The sequence below is a fragment of the Vanellus vanellus genome, assembly GCF_965231255.1.
Source record: "Vanellus vanellus genome assembly, chromosome: 3".
NCBI classification, from domain to species: domain Eukaryota; kingdom Metazoa; phylum Chordata; class Aves; order Charadriiformes; family Charadriidae; genus Vanellus; species Vanellus vanellus.
This window is the reverse complement of record NC_138907.1, coordinates 381972-406192: the sequence shown is the minus strand read 5'-3', so window position 1 is coordinate 406192 and position 24221 is coordinate 381972. Positions and strand designations below refer to the sequence as shown.

The following is a 24221-nucleotide window of genomic DNA, read 5'->3' as shown; positions in this document are numbered from 1 at the left end:
CAGCAAAACCCTGCGGGCTGCTCCTCTCCGTCCGGCGCTGCCCGGCGCCCCCGGGGTCTGGGCACCCCCGTGCCAAACCGAGAGGCGCTGATTTCCGCAGGGCGAAGGTCGAGACCTGAATTGCCACCAGAAGTTTTTCTTTCCGGCAGAAAAATTATCCAGCCGCGCTTTCCTGCGCTCAGGTTGGCAGTTGTTTAGTTGAACGGTATGATACGGCGAGTTAGAGCAAGACAGCTGGGTATCTGCAATTAATCCATGCCCGAAACAGACTGAAAACGAGCAACACCGTCTGCTTGGGTCTTAGGGTGCTGATATGGAAATCCCAGGGAAAAGATTAAAGGAGGAAAACAACATAATGTCTCCAAGGAAAGTTTATTCCTACAAAAGAAATCGCTGGGTTCGTTCATACAAAGCTGTTTCTCGAGGCTGTAGTGATTATCACCTTGCTGATATATTTTCCAGCCGCGCTTTGCAGAGGTCTGGATGGATCAGAATTACACCTTGGTTCTGGGCAGCCTCTGGCAGAAGTTTATACAGCATCAAGAAATGGAAAAAAAAAAAAGTACTAGAAAGTTTCTCGCAGTGAGAACATTTGTCATGGAGATGTTTCACGGAATAAACCCTGGGCACGGAACCAAGAGAAGTAATTGGACTGGCCACGGTCCATGTTTAAGATACTTGTCTTGGGCTTCTCAAATGTGAAAAGAATATCAGGTCCTCCTTCCAGAGAGGAAGGAAGAGAGGGGCCGATGGCATTTGTTTCTCAGGCACACGTACCCTTCAGGCCTTTACCCCAAAGCCACGCGGGAGTCACGCTGCCGCACAGCGGGCAGCGAGCCCCGGAGTCGTGCAAGGACAGCATCTCCGGAGAGGCACCTCGCCACATGCCTGTGGCTCAGGAGGGCCAAGAGAGATGCTTTCAGCCCGCCTTTCGCTGGCGGCTCCCCCGGGCTGTCCATCTGCCGCCATGGTCCCCAGGGTGCCTCCAGACTGCCGAGGAGCAGACAAACCCCAGCCCGCTGTGCGCGACCCCCTGTCCCTCTCCCAATTCCCGGCGGCTGGGGAAAGGGTGCGAAACGCGGTTTGAATGCTGACAGGGCAGAGAAGACTGTGGCTACCGCTGTGCATCGGGAGATAAGGAGACCACAGCTGGATCTAAGGGAGCTGGGGACAACGCGCCGGTGCACAGACCGCCGGCTCTGCACCGGGAGAAGCCGGCGTGGAAACGCCTCTGCTTCTTGACTCCGTGCCGTGGATGGACCCCGCTGCGTGGATGGACCCCGCTGCCTGCTGAGCTGAGCACCCACCCATCTCGCCACAGGCATGGCTCCTGCGGGGAGCTCGAGGAGTAACAAAGCAGATCCACAGCTTTGGGGCTCACCAGGGACGACACCAAATTTATCCTCCCTGCAGGCAGCCCCTCTTGGTCTGCTGGGCTCGCGGCTGGTTTTGGGGTGAGGTGGCCTGGGGTGGGATCCGCCTGGGAAATTTGGGATCCTAGGGGTCCGTGTGTTTGGAAAGACTGAGCGCGGCTGGCCTGGGCAGTTGGGGAGCGACCGTGCCAGCTTGGGAAGCTGCTTCTCACTGCGCTAGTCCCTCAACCCAGCTCCTCGAACATCACACCGCCCTTTCTCAGCAGGGTTGATTTGGATTTTTTTTTTTTTAACTCGTCTTCCATGCTAATACGTGCCTGGCAGGTTCTGAAGTACAATAGCAGCAACCGGAGCCACCGGTTATCCAAACGGCAGCAGAGAGGTAGCAGCAGCCCTGCGATTACCGGACCCGCTGCAGCCCCCGCTGAGACTGCCCGTGCTTCTTGGGGAGGTTGCACGGATCAGCCTATTAAAGACTGCAGCTGGCTGATGCTGTATTGCCAGGCGGGTTAAGTACTCAAGCAGAGATTAATTGCTAACTTCAGGAGGTAATTAAAGGGACTCGGAGCCCCCCTCTCCCCCCCAGGCAGCACAGACCACACGTCTCAGCCCATGCGGCTGCAACTCCGCGCACCCTCTGCCTCCCCAGCTGCGGCAGTGAGCTGAGACGGATAGATTTACACAATATTTGTTTGCCAACAGGCGATCCGCCATCAATATTTAAAGCTGAATGAGTCTCAAGAGCGGGATGAAGAGCCCTTCACAAGGCAGCATCCATCATTTCGGGTTTTAATTTTGCGCTTGCTCACTCGCTGCACAGCATTATATGCACATCGGGTAAATGAATAATGGATAAATAATTCACCAAATTGCTCAACCTCTTGGTTCTCCCAGTCATCATGGAGCTTGGGCACCCGGCAGAGGCATGCTGGAAGTACCTAGCGCAGGGAGACGGGTTTCGGGGCGGGGGGTAGTACCACTCAGCGCTTCTGAAATCCCTCTGCGAACAGCTGTAACACCACAGCTGCCCAGCTGGCTCCACAGGGGCACGGCGACACCCGACGTCCTCCCACCCCCAAGGATGCAATGATGCCGGGAAGCCCCCCGCCGCATCCTGTGGGGCTACAAGGCGGCTGCACCCCACTCCACAGCCATAACATGTTTATTTCTCCCATCCCTCCTGGGTACCGGGCTGCTGCCCAAGGTCTGGCAGGTCCCTTCTGCCCTCACCCCGCGCTCTCCATAAACACCGCTGAGGTCCACAGGCCATGCATGCCCGGGTGAAACGATGCAGGATCATTTGCCGGAGCACCCAGAAGCTTTGTCTGCAAGAAACGCTAAGGAACGTGTAGCTGGATGGTAAGAGCATGACAGGCGTGGGAGAAGCTGCGGAGCAGGGATTTACCGTGAACAGCTTTTCTGCCAAGCTTCTCCAGGGAGCAGACACTCGTCCTCGCCAGCCATCCCCCCCCAGTCACACTGCCACCGTTCAGGAGACCTTCATCTGCCTCCAGCCTGTCTCACCCACGTAGCAATAACGGTGCTCAGCTGCACGCAGGTGTCCTGCCATGGACTGGGGCACCTTGAGCCCCGGTGATGAACCACCACAGTCTAACCAAGCAGGCCCTACAAGCCACCAGTGGCCAAAAGCAGAGGCACGGAAGTCCCGGAGCCCCAGTGCTGTGGCTGGAAAGGCTCCACCTACCCACGTTAGCTGGGTTCCCGCAGCAGGGACACCTTTGCGACACTGGCATGGCCAGCGCAGCTCTGCCTCGCAACATCAGCACGGCATGCCACCTCTGCTTTGAGATCTCAGCCCTGGTCAGACTTCCCCAGCGCACCACCCCTGGTCCAGCTTCTCCTTCTGGCCACCAGACACACACACAACTGAGCTGCGTGGGACAACCTCGGTCCCCAGTCCCGCACTGGGACCTGCCTTTATTTACAGAGGCAAATCAAAAATCAACTCCACGTGTTTGGTGCAAAGGGCTCAGCAGTTCCTGCTGGAAGACGCTTGTATGCGCAGGAGCTGATTTTCTCCAGCAGTGACCAGCAAGCTCTGAACGGCTGGAAAGCGGCTTGCTTTGTGCTGAAAGCTTTGCAGCTACACCAGGACTTCTGCAACCTCTGGTCCCCGGGGGGTGCGCAGGTGGTGTCACCTGCTCCAGAGCAATCTCAGCCCCTCTCTGACTGCAGGAGCGCGGCTCTGATGTGACAGTCACGATCCAGGTCTGCTCTGGCTTCAGACGTGGTTTGTGAGAGCATTGCCTCCTCGTAGCTTTGTGCATTTCTGGGTCTCCAGATGCAAGGTTGGAGTTCGCCAGCTCCACCTGGTCAGAGCGAGCCAGTAGGATACAGAGCATGTCTATGATACACATACTGCCCGTGGGCCGAGGAAATCCCAAGCACAAATACAGGCTGGATAGAGAATGGATTCACAGCAGCCTTGAGGAGAAGGACTTGGTGGTGTTGGTGGATGAGAAGCTCAACACAACCCGGCAATGTGCGCTGGCAGCCCCGAAAGCCACCCACATCCTGGGCTGCATCCCCAGCAGCGTGGCCAGCAGGGCCAGCTCTGGGGCCCCCAATATCAGAAGGACATGGACCTGTTGGAGCACGTCCAGAGGACCACAAAGATGATCAGAAGGCTGGAGCACCTCTGCTGTGAGGAGAGGCTGAGAGAGTTGGGGGTGTTCAGCCTGGAGAAGAGAAGGCTCTGGGGAGACATTATAGAAGCCTTCCAGTATCTGAAGGGGGCCTACAAGAAAGCTGGAGAGGGACTTTTTACCAGGGCATGTAGTGATAGGACGGGGGGCAATGGCTTCAAACTGGAAGAGGGGAGATTTAGATTAGATATCAGGAAGAAATGTTTCCCCATGCGGGCGGTGAGCCCCTGGCGCAGGTTGCCCCGAGAAGCTGTGGCTGCCCCATCCCTGGAGGTGTCCAAGGCCAGGTTGGACGGGGCTTGGAGCAACTGGGGCTGGGGGGAGGTGTCCCTGCCCAGGGCAGGGGGGTGGCACTGGATGATCTTTAAGGTCCCTACAAACCTAAACCATTCTATGATTCTACACAAGATTCCGAAAACACAGAAACACAGAAAAGAATTTTGGTTTTCCTGCAGCACGGTTTCAGTAAACAGTCATTTCCCAATGCTAAACCACTTCAGCACCCCCACAGTAACGCTTGGCTGGCGAAGGTATTTTCAGACTGGAGGCCACCGAGAGACAAAGCCCATGTACACGCGTGGGTCACAAGTACCCTGCAAGATGAGTCAGCGCAAGGGATGCACAGAAATGCTTTGGCTGTCCCTGGGGACCTTTCTGCTCCTCTCCCACCCCGCTTCTCCTCTGCTCCTCCCAATTGCAGGAGTCACACAGGCGCACACGGACACTCATTGCTCAGCTTCAGCAGGAGACACGTGGAGGAAAGCCCCGGGAAGCCATGCGCTCTCCTAGAGCCTGGAGATAAAATTTGACAATTTTTTGGACAGCTTTTATTATCCTGTTTTTTGTTTTGTTGTTGTTTTTTTTTTATAAACAACAACAACAAAAGTAATTATTTTGGCAGGTGCGTGGGGCTGTTTTGCCATGAGAAATGGTTCAGCACATGGCAGCCACACAGGGGTACAAGTGGAGATGGGGTAGTTCGCTCTTATTCCTTCCCCTACCACAATCCGAGGAAGAGAAACAAGAGCCCAGCATCAAAGGAAAAGGCGACCAGATCCCTCTGCTTCTTTGGTTCGTTTTGTGCTGACCTTTAATAATTGCAGAAGGGGAAATGGGGAAAAAAAGCGCTTTCTCCTGCTTATCAAACCCAAGCCGCTTGGATAAGCCCAGTGAGCAATTAGTGCTACAACCTACAGCCAGAGAAATTTTAGAAGTCCATTTGCATATAGTTAGGAAGGAAAATGTTGATTAATTTGTTCTGATACACTCCAGAAAAATACTGCTCAAACAGCATCGGGGAGTTCAGGCAGCTTATACATTGCCTTGCTCAGGATTGTAAATATTGCATCCATGCCTCCCTGTGTGTTTTCAAGACATCTTCATGGGCTGTGCCTGTTGTGGAAGAGATTAGTTTTAATATTTTACCAAGGAATGCATATTTCATCTCTGTGGTGCTTGCGAGGATTGGGATTTTTTTTATTTTTTTTTTTTTTTAATTTGAAAAGCATCTTCAGCTGTGAGGAGCGCGAGCGTGGACAATACACAGACATGCAACCGCAGTAAGCCAGGGTGCTGCAGCTGCCCTGAGAGGGGATTAAAAATGCACAGGGCGGGAGGGGAAAGGGGAGAAAAAAAAAAAAGGAAAAAAGGAAAGCAAGAAAAACGCAGCAGGCAATGCCTCAGAGATGAGGGAAGCAAGGCACAGAGCACGGCGCTGAGCCTCAGCCTCCCCTCGCCGCAGCTGCGGGAGCGCCGGGGGCAGCTGAGTTCAGGCGGAGAAGGACCTTTAAACAGCGGCGGCTGTTAATTCGAGGTGACCACCTCTCGCCGTCAATATCCAGGGATTTACTGATCAGGGCTGGCATGCCATTAACATGCAGGGTTCTTATGTCTGTATTTTGCATCAGGGGAGGGTCAACTAACCACGTCGAACCCTCCAGCGCAGGGCGACAAAGCTGTAAGGCCCTCGGAGCCGCTGACGGCCTCTCCTGCAACATTAGTCGCTGAGACCACATTTTCTCTTTTCCTCTTCTGACTTCAAACAACTTTTTGACCGTGAGGGTAACAGATTCGCGCTCCCTGGCCTCGTGGAGTAATCTTCACAGGCCCACGGTCCCTCACCAGTCAGAAGCGAGGGTGCTCGCCGCAGGACGCGGCCCAGGAGGTGCAGGGTCCCCGTTGCCAACGCGCCGTGCTGCAGCGAGCGTGTGTTTGCCGGGCTCTGTGCTGGGCCAGCTGATGCTCTCCCAAAGGTCTGGTCTCCTGGAGCCTGGGGGCTCGAGGAAAAGCTACATGCCACATGCCGTGGCGGGCTGGAGCTACCGCAAGATGTTTGCTGGGGGAAGCAATGAGGCTGGACTTCGATGCATCTCGAGACTGGAAAGCGACCACCCTGCTTTGCCGGAGCCGAGGATCTACCTGAGCAGAGGGGTCCTCTTCTCACACAGGGAGCAGAAACGTCCCTGGGCCCTGCGCTCCCAGCGAGGCCATCACACTGGCGCTGGAGGGTGACAAAACCCCACAAGACCCTACTACAGCGACAGCTCCGAACGCCGGCAAAGCGGCGGCCCTCAGCTGCGGGATGGGGAGAAAACGGGGCCCATTCTGTGCAAGAAGCAGCATTTTAGGGAGAAAGTCAGGATGACAGGCTGAAAGAGCTGCCTTTTAAAGAGTCGCTAACATTTAAAGGATGCCTTGAAGAATTTTGTCTATTTTTGTGCTGTGAGTTGAGCTCTGCTGATCTAAATCCAGACTGGCCGCACTTCGGGAGCACGGCGGTTCGAAGTTCAGCCTGGTTAGTTCTGGCCTTTCATCCCTGGGAGCTGTGGCCCGCTCCGAAGGTGGGGGGAAGCACAGAGAAGGGAACAGTGCTATGAAAAACACCGGGCGTTCAGTCCTTGAAGCCAAATAAAACAGGCATGTGCCTGCAAAATCCACGTGCGGCTCCTGAGACACCGCAAGCGAACGGCTAATTCAGCAGCCAGCCCATCCACCCAAGGCAGCTAAGAAGTGGAAAGACCTACCAACGCTACGCTACGCTACCAGGGACGGATTGGGCTTGGATGGTGATACGGTTTGCCAGCGGTCAGTGGGCTGCTAAGAGCATGATGCAAGACCTATGCCAAAAAATGGCCCCTTTAGCTCCTCCGAGAGCTCTCCAGCACCCCATCCCCTCCGGCCTCGCCAGTGATACCTGTGCAGGTTGTAGAGATGCTCGCAAGCCCCCTGCCACCTGGGCTTCCCAGAGGATGCCTGCCGCGCGTCATGGCGGTCGCTTGGCCTTTCACTAACACCCCTCCGTGGTTTTATTGCACACTGCTGTGAGGTGGAGCAATGCCGTTATATGGAGGGAAGACGTGAGACACAGCCAACGCCAGTCGTCTGCCGGAGTCAGGACAGAGCTCAGCACCCTCAGAGCTCCCTCCTAACACAGCCTCAGACACATCCCTCTGGTGAGCTGCTCATGGCCAAGCTGGTGGCCTGGCGTTCGATTCTCTGATGTCAACCGCAGAGCACCAAAGCAAGGCAGAGCGATGCTCCACGTTGGAGCATCTCCAGGCTTGGATCAGTCTGCACTGAAAACCACTGCTCCGAATACTCAACTGCATCTAAAATCCACTGTTTGTATTAAGCGGGGCCAGAAGACCCACAGCCGCCTCCTCAGGAGCAGCGGGAGAAGGAAAGGTCTCCTGCCTCTGCACAGCAGCTCTCCTGCAGTGTGTCTTCCAGGTACCGACAGCTTATCTAGCGGGCATAATCTGCCTGGAATTGTCCACATTCATCACTTTTGCCACGGTATTTGAGTGCCTCGCAATCTTTACCAGCTCTCTGCTCTACAGGGAGCTGCCACTGCCTGCTGAGAGCCGGCGGGGGACCGACGGCGATGGCGTGCAGGAGTCCTTGGGGTGGGAGAGGTCCCCCCTCCGCCCCTCCCCGCCAGGCTGCCCAAACCCTGCTCCCCCGACCCGTGCCGGCTGGCTCCAGAGCACAACCATCTCCACCCTAGGGTAAGCAGCAAGGACGAGGAGCTTGGCTTCCGCTCCTCTTTTCTCCCAATGTTCTCCCCGGTGTTTTAAAAGCTCCTGCTTCAATCTCCTCTCCTCGGCTGCCGGCAAAACGCCCGCAGGGCACAGGAGGGGCGTCCCCAAACCCCTGCTTGGCGCCTTTGGGGGGCAGCCGCGATTCCCCCAGCTGCTGGCCCTCAGCAGGAGACCCCCAGCCCAGCGGACATCGGCGGCGGGCGAGCTTTGCCGCTTCCTCTGCTGAAGGCGGCCGCCCCCGCGCCGCGCTACCGCCGCTCTCCTCTTCTGCGAGAAACCGTGCGCGGCGTCTCGCCGCAGATGTTCGGGTGGCCACAGGCCCAGCCCCCGAGCCCAGCTGCTCTCCCGAACACACAACCTTGCGTCTGGATGCGCAAGGCAGGTCTCCGGCAAAGGCCAGGCACCGCGGGCAGGGCGCTGCAGTGACCCAGTACTTAGTTGTTGCATCTGCCTCTGGTTTCATCCCTGTCAAGTGGCATAAACAATCAAATCAACACTAATAAGGGCATTTGGTGGAGGCTTTTAGGCTCTTATCGTGCTTTTAATGATTCATTCAGCTTCCCTGGGCTCTTGCAACCCAAGCCCTCTCCATCTCTTCCTTCCTGAACAAAACCTGCCGGGAGCCACCCCAGGACCTCCCAGCGCTGTCTGGAGAAATTAAAGGGGTTTGGGCTACGTACCAGCTGCGAGGACTAAAGGACTCATAAGGGGAGGATGATTTCTCTATCGAGGCACGCAGAAAACGGCTGCGCTGGCTCGAGCTCATTATTCTTAATTAGCAGCTCCACAGACCGGAGTAACCAAGCTACTCCTGCTGCCACCACGTTCAGCGGGAACATTTCGTTTCGTGGTGGCATGCCGGCACCATCCTGGCCAGCCATGTCGGCCCGACCAGCTCTCGCCCCGCTTCATCCGGAGCGGAGGAACCCTCTAAGCGCATCCTGCATCCGTCAGGCAGCTCTCCCTGCTCCTTGATGCTGATTTATGGTCGTCTTGTCCAGCTGCCAGAGGAACCCTTTATACCAGATAGCTTTTATCTCAAAATAAGCCCTGGAAAAATACCACAGGCTTTATTTGTCATTCGCTCTGGGAAAGTTTTGAGCTAATAAATAAAGCGAAGTTATTTTAAAGGGCAGCAGCTTTCCTGAAAACTTAAACTCAGGGCTCTGACAGAAACAACAATACCTCCGTTGCCTAAATACCCATAACCTCAGCTCCTGCGAAATTAGGTTTCTCAGGCTGCAAAGAACAAAACTTTGCAAATCAAATTGCTTCATACTCATGTAATTAGCAATTATCTCCCTGGTGGAAAATGATTCCCCCACACAATATTTTGGTGAATCATACCCAAGTGGGTTTTGGTTTTTTTTACTTGTTTTTTGCATGTGCGCACACACAAACGCAGAGGCACATCAGGATCTCGGCCGAGTTCTCCCCTTTAATCTGGCCTTCACTTCAGTGCAATTCAGACCACGGGTCTCAGATCTTAAACCGCAGGAGACTTCCAAGTGTTAATGTTGGCATTAGCAACCCCACCGCCCCGCTGCCAGTAACAGAAAAGTCAAGTACGGGTCAGGGACGTGGTCTTCCTCCCTGACACCGTCAGGCCAGGACTCTCGAGGACATCTGAAGAGTTTCCGCGCAGCTCTGCAGAGCTGTTTACGGTGCTTGGGGAAAGAGGCAGGAGTGTTCCCTCCCCCATGGAGGTGCGGACAAGCGGAGGCACAGCATCATGCGGGAGAAGGACCCTTCCCCATACGCTGGATTTTGCACCCTCATTTTCCCACAACGGATCAGGGCTATCGCATCCTCTGCCAGGACTTGCTTTTGCCTAAGTGTCATCGGAGCAGCAGCCTTGTGAGACACCCCTCCAGGAACAACCATATTTCTCCTTATTCTCCTGGTCTTGCGGGAGCAGGCGGGGCCTTTCATCACTTTCCCAGCTGGAAAAGTTGTCAGGATGATGAAAAAATGAATGGACCTCGGTGAGACCTTATAGCACCTTTCCAGTATCTGAAGGGTGCCTACAAGAATGCTGGAGAGGGACTTCTTACAAGCGCAGGTACTGACAGGATGAGGGGGAATGGCTTCAAAGTGGAAGAAGGGAGATATAGAATAGATATGAGGAAGAAATTCTTGGCTGTGGGGGCGGTGAGCCCCTGGCGCAGGTTGCCCAGAGAAGCTGTGGCTGCCCCATCCCTGGAGGTGTTCAAGGCCAGGTTGGACGGGGCTGGGAGCAACCTGGGCTGGGGGGAGGTGTCCCTGCCCAGGGCAGGAGGGTGGGACTGGATGGTCTTTAAGGTGCCTTCCAACCCAAACCATTCTATGGTTCTATAAAATTCAGCCAGTGATGCTGGCCAAGATTAATTGAGTCCCCCTGCTCAGGACACTAACACAACCATACGCACTCAACGCAGCCATTAAGAACAACGTAGAGTCACGCATGTATCTATATTTTGATGGCAACCCACGACAAGCTGGGCTTCAAAGCCATTTAAACTCTTGAATTGGTTCAGCTCCCAAACCAGCAAGAAAAACGCAAAGAACCAGACCACATGCATGCACAAACCAGCACTGCCTCCACCACCCTCTGAAAAACACAGCCGTGGGGCTTTGCCCTGGGAGAGAGAGAGTTTATATACACTTTGGATCTAATCCAGGAGTCTTTAGTCACCTCTCAAAGGCAAAATCCCCCGCGGCCTTGCAAAGCAGCACGGCTTTTGTACCCATGAGAGAAATGCAGAACAGCAGCCACAGGAGGCTTTTCGCTTTCTTTTTAGACGGGCTGAGACAAGGACCGGCGCGAGTCGCGGAAAGCCACCTCGAACCCAACGGAGAAAGCAAATACAGCTCTGGCAGGCAGGGCTGGAGGGGGCTCGGAGCAGCATCTCGTCACGTGCAGAGCTGTCCTGTCCCCAGGCTTCGTTTCTCGGCAGCCCGCACCGGCCCTCTCCTATATTATTTCAGTACTCAGCTTGACGAGGACTGCTCACTTGAGGTTGCTGCTGGCATTTCTGCTCGCTAAGGGAACGGTTCACAGGGTACCTAGTGCTTTGTTGGCTGGGACCGGTTTGCCAGTTTGAAGGGAAACGTGGCTTTATTGAAATGTGAGAATTCTGAATTCCACCCCCAACACACACATTGCAACGTTGCTCTGGGATAAAAAAAAACCCTCATAGTCTGTTTTTATGTTCTCTTTCCCCTCTATACTATTTAACGTTGTTTCACAACGGCTCAGTAACAGCATGCACAACACACTCCATTTCTCCCAGCATGGGGAACCAGAATTCTACGTACAAAACTATTAAGAGAGCAGCTCCTTGTGCTGAATGAGACACCAGACCTTGCTAGAGCAAAACGCTCCCCCCTTGGCTTGTCATGGGGAAATTTGTCCCAAAGGGACTCACCGAACACAAAGTTAGCTTAACTATTTTTAAAAAAAAAAAAACTTCATAAAATGAAAGAATCTGGCTCCTCTCAAGGTGGCGATTTACACCCCACGGGGAGCCGGCTGTTCGTCCCTGGGTGGGTTGCGGGAGGGGAAGCAGGTGTGATTGTGTGCTTGCTTATTCGGGTTTTGGTGCGCCGAGCTGCGCTGTGGGTCGGGCGGCTGACAGCCACGCAGGGCGGTGCAGCTCTGAGCCCCGCATCGGCTCAGCCTCATCGGCTTGCTGGCAGCGCAATAACAGGCCTTCCACGCTTTGGCTTCCTCTCCTGCCCCCAGCTCACACGTGGCACAAAAATTTCCGACATTTTTGGTTTGGGTTTTTTGGGGTTTGTTTTTTTTTTTTTTTTTTTCAGTGTACAGAGTGGCTTTATGCAGTAAACCAGATTAAATTTGGAGAGAGAGTGAGCCATCAACCGGAGGCGTCTGGTGTCAGAGCAGGAAATTTGAGGATAAGCATCTAAGAGCACTCTGCGCATCACTCTCTCGTGCGCAGTTCAGATGGCTTCAACCTGGTCCGGGCCTCACGGAAGGATGGCAATGAAAGCCAGTGATCAACAGTTAGGAGAGCTGAGAGAGGTCGCAGCTTTGAAAAGAGCTCACAAGTGGGAAACAAGGAGGAAGAACCACAGAATGGTTGAGGTTGGAAGGGACATTAAAGACCATCCAGTTCCACCCCCCTGTCCCGGGCAGGGACACCTCCCCCCAGCCCAGGTTGCTCCAGGCCCGGTCCAACCCGGCCTTGAACACCTCCCACAGCTTCTCTGGGCAAAATGGTCAATTTTCAAGAGAGTAAGCTCACCAGCGGGGTGTCATACAGTTGCATGGGAGGATATACAGGGCTTCGGAAATTCTTTAACAGTCTTGAGAAAAAAGCCCATACACCCCCCCCCCCCCCCATCCTTCCATATATGTACACATACGTATACGCACACAAATACACATATATACATGTATATGCATATTTGACTCAAGCTCGGGGAGAACTGTGGGAATCTTCAAAGGCACCCGAGAAGGGTGAGGGAGTGGGAAGATGAAGCCTGAAGAAATTAATGCAAAGCAACGCACACATCGATGGGAAAAAACCCAAACTACTCCTACACGCCCTGCATTGTAAATCAGCTGTAGCTGCTCGTGAAAAGGACTCCGCAGCAGTCAGCCCGGTGAAGAACTCCGCTCTGACATCAAGAAAACAAAAGAAACCCTTGGAGGTGCAAACAGTGGCTTGAAAAAAATAGTATCAAACCAGCACGATGACATTCAGTAAATCTGCAGCGCGGGCACATACGCGGTTTCTGTCATTCCTCTTCAGAAAGGGAGAACATCAAGTAGCAGGGTGACAACTGATAAGGGGGTGCAGAGATTTCCATAGTAAGCCAGGCTGCACACAGTGGATTTGTTTAGCTTAAAGATAAAGCAACATATAAAAGGTCTGCCTGACACTTCTCATTTATCCTTCCTTGACACAAGAACAAGTGATCTCCCGGTGACATCAAAAAGCAGCAGATTTTAAAGAAACAAAAGGATTTTTGTATTCTCACATAAAGCACACCAAACTGTGGCACTAACAGATGAAGTATTTTTTTGAGGTCAGGAGATTGGTATGATTAAAGACAGAATCAGATGTTTAGGTGGAAAATGCAGTTGCTTTAAATGAAAGTTTAGAAAAGAAGCATGCGCCCCCCCCCCCCATGTTTTTATCAACAATATGCTTTCTCATCCAGCCCAGGCCGAACAACTAGGAATAAAGTATCGGACCAAAGGTGCTGGAGGAAGGTTTGCTATGTCTGCAGACAGAAAAATGGGTTGAATTTACTGGATGAGGGGAGTAATTTAACTCCCTTTTCTCTGGACCACATAAGACTCGGCGTAACCCCCTGAGGAGGGTTTCCCCAGGCTCCCGGTGGATGGGATTTCATCCCTCAGCGGCTTTTATCCTGCAGCAGCATTATTTCCCCACCCTCCCTCCCCAGCCTGACTCCTCTCGACCTTGCGCTTCACGGCTGCGTGGTTTGGTCAGAAGGGAGGGGTTTGGAAATGAAATTACGGCAAGACACAGAGGGCAAGCAGGCAGCCCAGGGTGCGCTCCCAGAGGCCACGTCCTCCCGGCCTTTCCTATGGGAAAGTGCTCGCTAAACCTGCTCGCACCCTTCTCCAGCAGGTTCAGAGCCCGAAGCTGACCACCCAGTGACATGCCCGTGATGCCCTTCTCCTGCGGGGTTACCCTGGAAGGACCGCTCCGCTGCCGGGAGCAAAAGGCTTCTTCCCCTCTCCTCGCTGGGATCCTGATGGTGTTGCTCGGAGTGGGAAAGCGACTCTCCCCAGGGAAATGGGAGCAAAGTGGCTGCTCCGTGTCAGTGGTGGGGACACAGAAAGGGACGAGATCTCCCCGTGGTGGGCCGAGCTTTGTGGTGGGAAGGAAACTCCAGTTCCTGGCTGCTGTGAGGCAGGATCCCCAGAGTGAGCCCAAGCAAACCACTCGCCATGGTGGGGGGACGTTTGCAGAGTGAAATAGCTTCATTGCTTAGCCCTTGGATCCCTTGATGTTTTCCTTTTGTGCCCCGGAAGCTAGTTGGTTGCTAGCTCCCTTTCAACGGTCCCACCAAGGGGAAGAAGACCCTAACGCTATCCCCAGCCCCTGCCCTGCCCTTGCTAACCCTGCTGGGCCACCACCTGTGGTCCTCTGCTATTTGCTATTGGCAATGCAAAAAGATGGGTGACATGGAAAAGCCAGCGTTCCCCTGGGACAGCCCGAGCGCACATGCCCGCAGGAAATCTCCATCGCAGATCTCCCTTCAGCCTCTTTATATTCAGAGAAGAGCGGCGTGATAAGATCTATGCACAGTTTTCAGTTGCTGCTTTGTTTTCAAAGGCAGCCTGGTTCACCAGATGGAGGAGAGCCGCGGTTGGCCGGGCTCTCCGCGAGGTGGTTTGTTCGTGGCAGAACCAGCACAGTCACCCGTCGCAGTGACACCATGACCCCACGGCCTACAACTGGCTTCGGGACCGTCTCGCAGGGGACCCGTGGAAGGCACCTCCTCGGCCACACGAGGGGAATCACGCTTGGCCCGGAGCTGGTTTAAATACAAGGTATCGTGATCCTTATGCAAGCTCTAACCCTACACTGGAGCCTTTTGGGAAATAAAACCACCAACCACAACTCCCTTCCCTTTGGAGCAGGAGCAGGAGCTATGGCTTTGCATCCCTAAGCACGTCAACACACATTGGACACGCTCTCCTACAGCCCCAGCTACTATTTTTGTCCCTGGCTTTCCGTAGCTTCTTCCAGCGGTGCCAGTGTGGTGTCCAATTAACTCATCAGTCACAGCTCCACGAGCTTTGCTGGGTGCAAACTCTCAACTACATAAATAATAAATAGGAAAATTAACATCTTGTCTCCGTTTCTCTGCTCCTTTCAATTGCAAATGCATCTGGTGCCGGCACCGTAGTGTATACACACGCACACGCACACGCACACGGAGAAGCTAAGTGCCTGCACTCCAGTTTGATTAATTCTGCGTTTGGTGATGAGCTCAGTTTGTGGCAAGGCTGTACACACAACTAGAAGACAACACTGGCTTTAACAGACCTAATTTTCATTAATCTTGCTGCTTCTCTCTCTGCCTCTCCGAGGAAAGGAACGGAGGTTAATCAGAAAAAAAGGAGTCTCCTTCGCAGAGCTGGTGGGAGTTCGCAACAGGGCCGCGTTGGTTATTTTCCATATTCCCCCGAGGCCCATGTAGGAACAGACATTTAGTCCAAACTATATTACTTGGCTAACAAGATTTACAAGCAGTTTGAGATAATGCAATCATTTCCAAAATGAAGGAAAGGCATTCTCTAAAAAGTAAAGCTGGGAGGAGGGAGCCAAGGGCTCCTTTTCCCAAAGCCCATTACGTGCAGCCGGGGTTTTGCGTGTGTGAGTGTGCGCGTTCCTTTCAGACTATGAAGACTGAATTAAAGGCCGGCTCTGTATATTCACTGCTAGCCTTCATCTGCAGCATCATTTTTCATCTTCATCTGGATTTTCCCCCTCCCTCTGCCTCCCATGAATCTTATACAAACAAACAACGAAATCGAATCAGGCTGCCCAGCCTCGCCGCATCGCCGCTGCGTGTTACTCCACGCAGCCTTCGCTTGTCAGCAGCGATGCAAGAGCAGAGCCTGTATCAACACAAACAGGGATGCTCGGCTAATGCAATAACGCTCTCGCAGGCGGATGCCTGCTCTGCAGCGTGCCAGGTCCCCAGAGGTCGCGCCTGCTCCTTATTCACCTGAAACTGTGGAGTAACGTGATTAGCTCTCCAAAATGATCGATGGTCACTGAATCGTAGAAATCAGAGACGGAAAAACCGACTGCATCACACCACCACCTCACCGGTGCATGCATCTGTGCATGTACGCACAAGCTCCCCGTGCAGATGCAGGTCTCTCCCTAGGGCTGAGTACAGTTGGGTTTTCAATTACTCCAGTGATGGGCTTCCCAGTGTCTCCCTGGCAAGCCTGTGAGCTAACCAGGCAGACGTCACCCACTGTACCGGCAGTCCTTCCTCCCCAAATGACTAATTTTCACTTGCTCCGTCATCCTTGCTGTGCACCCTGCTGAGTCCCCTGCCAGAAAGCGATTTTGTCCCGGTTCCACCAAGCTCCACACACCCATTTCTGCTGTTTCACCACAAGCGAATCATAGAATCACAGCATGGTTTGGGTTGGAAGGGACCTTAAAGATGACCCAGTTCCACCCCCCCTGCCCTGGGCAGGGGCACCTTTCACTAGACCAGGCTGCCAAAAGCCTTGTCCAACCTGGCCTTGAATCCCTCAGGCTTTCTCCACCCCCATGTCCGTGGTCCTCGGGGGGCCGTGCACTGAGCCGTGCCCATGTAGACAGCTGAGGTCCCATTGCAGGGGATGAGGAGATGCGGGTGGTCGCAGTGCAAGGGGCCGGATGGCCAAGGCGGAGGAACTCCAGGATGGGCCAAGGACCGTGCTCAGCACGGGAGAGGATGCTCTGAGATGCGACTGGAGGAGCAGAGGGAAAAGCAAGGGAGCAAGCCTTGCTCCCCCCTCCAAAAGGAAGGTGACGCATTGGAAATCCTGCATGGTTTTAAAGACAAACTGCCGTCATGCACTTCATTTGCCAGGTTTCACGTGCGCCACAAGGTCTGGTAAGTGCACAGGCTGTTTAATATTAAATGCACTATTTATTATTTACACAGCAAAAAGTGCAGTCTAAGGAGCTCTTCCAAGGCAGACGCGCCGAGCCTGGCCCCAAAAAACCTCCCTCACTCCTCCCGGCAAGGCCGAGAGGAACAAACTCTTCAAAAGTTTGGCAACACATCCATCCACCGGCAGCGCGGGTGTATGTAGGTCATGGGGGTGCAGCGCAGCCCGGGGCTGCGGCCAGGCTGGCCACGCTGCCTCCGGCCAGCGCCGCGGCTGGACCTCTTCCCCCAGCCTCCGCCTGCAAACCGGCTCTGCTCACCGCCCCGCTGCCCTCTGCGTCCTCCCGCCGAGCTCCCGCGGCTTGGCCCGAGCTTCCCTTCCCTCCCCTCCCCTCCTGGGGCTTGTCCTGCCCTCGGTATTTTCCAATTTCGGACAAGGCGAAGGCAGCAAGGGGAAAACCAAACCATTTCGAAACAGGACAAGACTGTACCTCGACAAGGGAAAGGGAAGAGGGAGGCCAGACTGGGAGCGCAGCGTCCCAGGGCGCCAGCGCAGGGAGCTTCTCCGGGGCTCCCGGCATGGGCGCCGGGGGACAGGACCGCAGGGCTGCAGGGAGGGATTCTTGCCGGAGACGGTGGGAAAAGCTCCAGATCTCTTTGGAAATCCCTCTCATTTCAAGAGGTTACACAACAGTGCCGGGTTGCCAGTTAAATGCAAGAGCCGTTAAAGCTAAAGATACCTGCAAAAGCCTTAGACCAAACCCCTGGCAATCCCGCTTGGAAAGAAAAAAAAGCACATTTCTCTTCACCGGTTGATAGTTCAGACTCTGGCGATATTTGCAGCAGCCGGCGGCAAACCCGGGTGTCTGCCCGCCATCCTCGTGCCCTTCCTCCAGCAGCAGTTCGCTCCTGGGGGTGCCGGCTGTGGCCGGTGTCCCCAAAGCCAGCCCTGCCGTGCCCAAAACCACCCTGCGGCTCAGGGCCAGGCAGGCAGGCCACGCTCCCCCCCTCCCCAACCCTCAAAAGTCCCGAGAGCTTTATTTTGGAGATGTCGATGGCAGGAGTCATCTTCCAAAGCAAAGAGCGGGCTCCTGGATTACGCCACCAGCCGGGCTCGTCTGCCAGCGTGCCACTGCGCCCGACCGAGACGGCTGTGACATAAATGATGGCGATGGCTTCGAGGGGGTTTCGCGTTGATGCATTCAGAGCACCTCACCGCCTGCCTCCCAGGCACAGGAGCCGTTTAGGAGGCATGACTTTTTAAAGAAAGCAGCCGCAGTATCTTTCCCCTTGCACAGAGCGGTTTCTGGCAACTTCTAAAGAGGAAAAATTAGCAGCAGCAGCCGGCACACAGTGTAAGAGGCGTTCAGATCGCAGAATCACACAATGGTCGGGGTTGGAAGGGACCTCTGGAGATCATCTAGTCCATCCCCCCTGCCTGAGCAGGCTCCCCCAGAGCAGGTTGCACAGGAACACATCCAGGCCGGTTTGGAATCTCTCCAGAGAAGGAGATGCCCCCCCTCTCTGGGCAGCCTGTGCCAGTGCTCTGCCGCCCTCGCAGGAGAGAGGTCCCTCCTCGTGTTTACATGGAACTTCCCGTGTTCCAGTTTGTGCCCGTTGCCCCTTGCCCTGTCGCTGGGCACCACTGAAAAGAGTCTGTCCCCATCCTCTTGCCACCCGCCCTGTAGATATTGATAAGCATTGATGAGATCCCCTCTCAGCCTTCTCCTCTCCAGGCTGAACAGCCCCGCGGCTCTCAGCCTGAGATGCTCCAGAGAGATCTCCAGATGAGATCTCTCCAGAGAGATGCTCCAGAGAGATGCTCTCTCCAGAGAGATGCTCCAGTCCCCTGAGCATCTTCTTAGCCCTCTGCTGGACTCTCTCCAGTAGTTCCCTGTCTTTCTTGAAGGGGGGAGCCCAGAACTGGACTACCCTTAGATGATACTCTTACCTCACCACACCGTGATGAACCAAAGTTTGACACTTTATATCAACGCTTCTCCCATGTAGCTTCCATCGGGCTCTTCTCCAGCGCTTTAGTGCTTTTCGTTCCTGCACAGGCTTGTATTTGTTGACGAGAAAATGGAAATTGCAGCTCCAGAAAATACATGTAAAATCCTACTGCCCCCAAACACCCTGCAGATCAGAGACCGCCCTCCTCATGACCAACGCGTGTGTGCTTAGGCCCAAAACACAGACAGATAGATGGGGAAAAGTCCTTATCCAAACCCCACCATGCTGAAAATCCCCACGTACCTATGACGGAAGCCCACACCCTTTAGCTTCCAGATACCCAGTGGTTTGCACAACGCATCTCCAAACTGCTGACTGCTCGCCGGCAGGGCTGCAGAAGCCACCTGATAAACTAAAGCAGCCAAGAGTGCAAAGCGATGGAAGGAGCAGCAGGCAAAACACGGCAACTCATCAGACAATGTAAGATATCAGAAGTAATAAGCAGCAGCAGCAGTCTACAAAGTGGTTTATAGAGGGTAACTGATGAGTAACTCAGCTGAGCTTCTGGATTACGCACAAGACGAATCATTTCATTTCTGTCCTTACACAGCAGCCCATCTGCAGCGTGCAAGGAACCATCCCTGCTCCTCACATCTCAGGGGCTTCAGATAAAAGGGTGAGAATAGCTGCTAAAGCCAGGCAACACAGGGCAAATTTTTCACTTACTCCTGAAAGAGACGAGTGGTTCTGCATGCTTGATGCCTACACCTGGGAAGTACTTGATGTACACAGATGCCCAGGGCAGTGGTGGAGTCGCCATCCCTGGAGGTATTTAAAAGACGGGCAGACGTGGTGCTGAGGGACGTGGGTTAGTGGTGGGTTTGGCAGTGTTAGGCTAATGGTTGGATTTGATGATCTTAAAGGTCCCTGCTAACCTAGATGACTGATTCTACATGCAAAGCCCTAAATGGACACATAACTGTGAAAAGTTCAAGAAGCGGGCTGTGCTGGCCGATAGCTGTTCCCAAATTCAAAACCAGATTTGGCCAGAGGCACTGATTTCCCCCCTGTGCCGAGTAGGAGCTGGCTCATCCCCGTGCTCCCCACCAGGCAAGTCCTGCTGGCTGTCACCAAGCCGCGACGCGCTTCTGGGCTCTTGCCAGGCGAGACGGGTTCACATCAAACGGAAAGACAGCGTCTTCAAAACGCTTCGGCTCACTGCCTCGCATTTTAGTCCCCTGCGCCGAGGGAGAGTCACCCCATCCGCCCTCCGCTCTGCGTCCCCGTGTGCGGTGGCACTGCTGCCACCGCCTGAGGAAAGCCCCAGCTGGGCTTTGGCATCTCTTGACATGCCTCAGGCATGGGGACGGCGGGTCCCGGCTCACCCAAAGGAGAGCCATTCCCTGAAACTCATCCGTCTCTCACGTAGCGCTCTGCTGCTCGCTGTAGCACAGACAGCATCCTTCGGCCCCCACACGCTCACTTTGGCTCGCGCACGGCGGCGGCGGTGGCAGGCGGGCTTTCGGCTGCAGATTTCACCAGTGGAGCTCTCCAGACCATGACATTTGAAGGCAGCCCCGCCGTTCCAAGCATCTCTTGCTCTAGGCGGTTCGGCATCGCCCAGAGCCGATTTTAAGCCCGAAAGGGTTGGTTTTCACCACGCCGCAAACCGCTTCCCTGGGAACCACCTAGCTGCTAGACGAGAAGGGTTTGTTATGAAGGAGGACAGAAGTGCCTGGGAACTTCTGGTAAAAAAAAAACCAAACAAACTTAAAAAAAGCCCAGCAATCTAATAGTTAATACTGGTTTGTTGTTCTTTGTTAAAACCCTGGGCTGCCATCCCTCCGGCAGCAGCACCTGGGGAGCAGCCTGCCTCCCCAAAGCAGGGCAGAATGACAGCACAGGCCAGTCTTCCCTCCAAACTCATGACCACCAGGCATCTGCGCTTTGCTTCCATCCTCCGCCAGCCTCAAAACAAAGACCCACATCTCTGATGGAGCAGAACGAGGCGCAGATGGTTCCCCATCACCTGAGGACCCCCAAACTGCCCGGGGGAGGGTGCAAACCCTGCCTTCTCCCGCCCCTACAGCCGGTGGCTTGTCAGCGAGGCGAGGGGAACAAACCCTGGCTGGCTAAAAGACGGCTGCCAAGAGAGCTGTGGCGAGGGAGAGAGTTTCTATTCTGAGCCACATCTCTCAAGGTCTCCAGCGCCCGGCTGCTTTCCCAGAACTTGCTTTAATTTCTCAGGAATGAAGGGAGGGAGGGGCGGGCCGCAGAGACCCCCTTTCTGGGGAGGCGGTGGGGGGGGATGCTGCCTTTTGGCACCGTGACAGTGGGCTTTCGGCATCGAGGCGGTCCCAGGGAGGCAGGGGCACGCGGGTATGCCAGGGCTCTGCTGTTTGCTGGGTGAGGTACGCCTAATCCCGCACCATCAAACATCAAACACGTCAGGCTCTCCAGTTCTCTTTATTTCCTAATTTATTCTCCCAGGAAAAGACGCTGGCTGGTTCGTTCCAGTGTAACTCCTCTCCAAGGCAGGTTCGGAGACTACCCCAGCTTCCACCAGCCGGGTAATAAACCAGGATAATAATGCGTTGCGGCAGAGCAATTAGCAGGGGAAAGGAAAGCAGAGCGAGGGAACGCGCACCAACGAGAGCTGGCGTGAGCCACCGCGTCTGCGGTGATTTATTTTCAATTTCACTTATTAAAAACGCTCTGGGTACAGACTGCCTTTCCCCACTCTGTCTTCATTATTGCTCCACCTGCCTTGAGACTGGACGACGCGGGCGTTATGATATACTGGAAGCCACTGGAAGCCTGGCTAATTTCCGAGAGACTGGTGCCAGCACGGACCCAGGATCGGCGTCCCTGTTCTCATGGACGCAAACAAGCCCCAGGGTGGTTACTCCAGGTGGATGGCTTGAAACATTACAGCCCTCACGTGAGCTGGGGGTTGATGTAGCACAGATTTTTGCTCCACTTAAGACCCCCGTTTCAGTACTGCGGAAGAAACGAGCTTTTGCGATAGTACAAGGCCGGGTTGGACGGGGCTCGGAGCAACCTGGGCTGGCGGGAGGTGTCCCTGCCCAGGGCAGGGCGGTTGGAACTAGATGATCTTTAAGGTCCTTTCCAACCTAAACCATTCTATGACTCTATGATTCTATAACCGGCAGTCCTTCCAGCTTGTGGGACCTCTTCAGAATACGATATGGGATGCCCAGTACAACATCTCCTACCAGTCACAACCATACCCCAGCATTTCCTTGGGTCGTACTCGGCAGGCACCCAGGCTTGCTCTGTGCTGGAGGAAATTCAGGGCATGGATGCTCTGCAGCATCAGAATTTATGGTGGTGAAAGATATCTTTGCCATAGAAACTCACGTTATTTCAGAGAGGTGTGTCCCAGTCACTCTCCAGCGGAGAGCCTGCACACCAGCCGGCATGGGATCCGTTTGTGTGGGAAGCAAAAAGCAAAGTTTCCCCTCTTGCACTGATGGAGACCATGAACATCTCCCGTGCAGGTGGCAAGCTACCAGTGACTCCCAAACATACTGTGGTCTGGACCATGCTTGAGAAAGCACCCCGTCGCATCAAGAGCTTCATCAGTTATCAATCAGCTTTTTTTCTCTCCTGCCTTTTAGTCACCAAAAGCCGGCGCTGCTCCAGAGGGACTGATTTCCTTCCACAGGAGTTTTGCGCCCATCTCTCTTCCCCAACTTGCTCATGTCTTCCACATCCCCAAGGGTTTTGTGAGACCTAATCGGCCAACTCAAAGGTGTTCATGGCCAGATCCAGCAGCATCTGCCACCTTGCATTTTGGACCCTGAACAGGACATGCTGCAGCAAAACCAAATGAAGGGCAGTGATTTCGGGAGTCAAAGACTGCTTTGGAGCAATGGAAAAACACCTACTTCCTATGCTAAACTAGGATTTGGGCGTCTGTCTTCAGTGCCTGGCACAAGGAATTATGGCTGCCTCGTGGCAGGGTTTAGCGCCGCAGTCAGCTCGGAAAGATCAGGAGGCTGTATTCACTTTCTGACAGACGTACGGGTTTATCACATCCCATCCCTTGAATATACGCGCCCTTGAGTGTATGTACACCCAATGTACGTCTTTGGGCAGAGCTCCGAGAACAGGGCTGAGGAAGATCCTGGCCTTTTCCCGGGCAGTTAAGCTTTGTGTCCAAGCACAGCGGGATTGGCAGCACAAGGCATGCTGGAGAACGGGTTTCTGCACTTGTGCAACGTACCAGTTTGGGTCTGGTTTGCCCCGGCTGCCAGCTACTAATACGACAAGCACTTTAACCAGACATGTTCTTCGAGCGCTCCCCTTGCGCAGGCGCTCCGCGCTCTGTGGTTGCACACTGTGATTGTGCATCTAAAATTATGGCAGCTGATAAACTGAAAGCCGAAAAGGAAGTTAGAGCTCAAGCAAAAGTCTGCCAAGTTTCTAATAAAATTCAAAACACAGCAATATTTAAGAGCGTACATGAAGCCAGCATTTGTCTGTGTTTCAGTCTGCCTTGAAATCCCCTGAGCAATCAACCCACGTGGAGGCAGCTTAAGGAATGGAAAAATCAGTCACTTCTATTTCTCATGTCTTTTTTAGTCTGCAAAGTACAATATGCAGTGGGAAAATGAGAACCAAACCACTTACTCGGCAACAAAAGCAATTTTGGTTGTTTTCAACTTGAGGAAACCAATGATACCTCTTCCCTCGTGACAGAAGTCCATGGATGCTTGACCAATCACCTGCCCTCAAATGTCAGTTTCTCAAAAGAACGTGCTTGTTATATATAACGATATATAACAATATATATATATTTTCTATATATACCGTGGCTCACGTTTTAGCTGCTCGTTTTATCAACGTTAACGCCAGCTCACATGACGTGAGAAGTAGTGCCCTGCTATCAGAAATACTGTTGCCTGTGACAGTTTTGGCTCTAAATTTAATCTCTGAAGTACTAATTGCCCTTATGGTGGGAGTTTTTCCCCGTTTCCCTTTTAAATACAAGGCATCCTTAAACAAAGCAGAGTAAATCACTGCATTTGAGTAGAGGCCGCTTGCTGCTCTGGATTAGGAAAATTTCTTTATTTCCTCTAAAAGTCCACAATTCTCTTTAGAGGAATAATATTTACTATCAGAGCTGTCCGAAAATGTCTTGTTAAAAGATTTTTTTCCTCCACAAAACTTATCTTGCAATTCTTTGCTGAAAATTTCAAGCCCTCTCTATCCTCCAAACTAAATGTTTGAGTACCACATTTTCCCTGCCTATTTTTTATAATAGTCTTTATTATTATTATATTTCTATTATTATTATTATTATTATTATTATTATTATTATTATTATTATTATTATTATTATTAAATAGGAAATACCTATTTCCCTGCCATTTCTTTAAGTCCTCACTCTTGCTGTTTCCTACCCATTCCTTTGACTTCCTCTCCAGCATTTCATCAATTTTTCAAAACTGCCAAAAAATGGAGGGGAAAAAAGGAAAAAGTGCTCTCTTGCCTCTTTTGCTAAACAGACTTTCTAAAGCAGATGAAATTCTGAAATGCTACAAAGTCACCACAGC

At 53.4% G+C, this 24221-nt stretch overlaps 1 protein-coding gene across 2 annotated transcripts in view; it reads right to left on the bottom strand.

The window, feature by feature from the left end:
* SLC8A1 (solute carrier family 8 member A1) overlaps positions 1–24221 on the bottom strand; it is a 98044-nt gene that overhangs the window by 46515 nt on the left and 27308 nt on the right. The gene's annotated exons all lie outside the window — the stretch shown is intronic.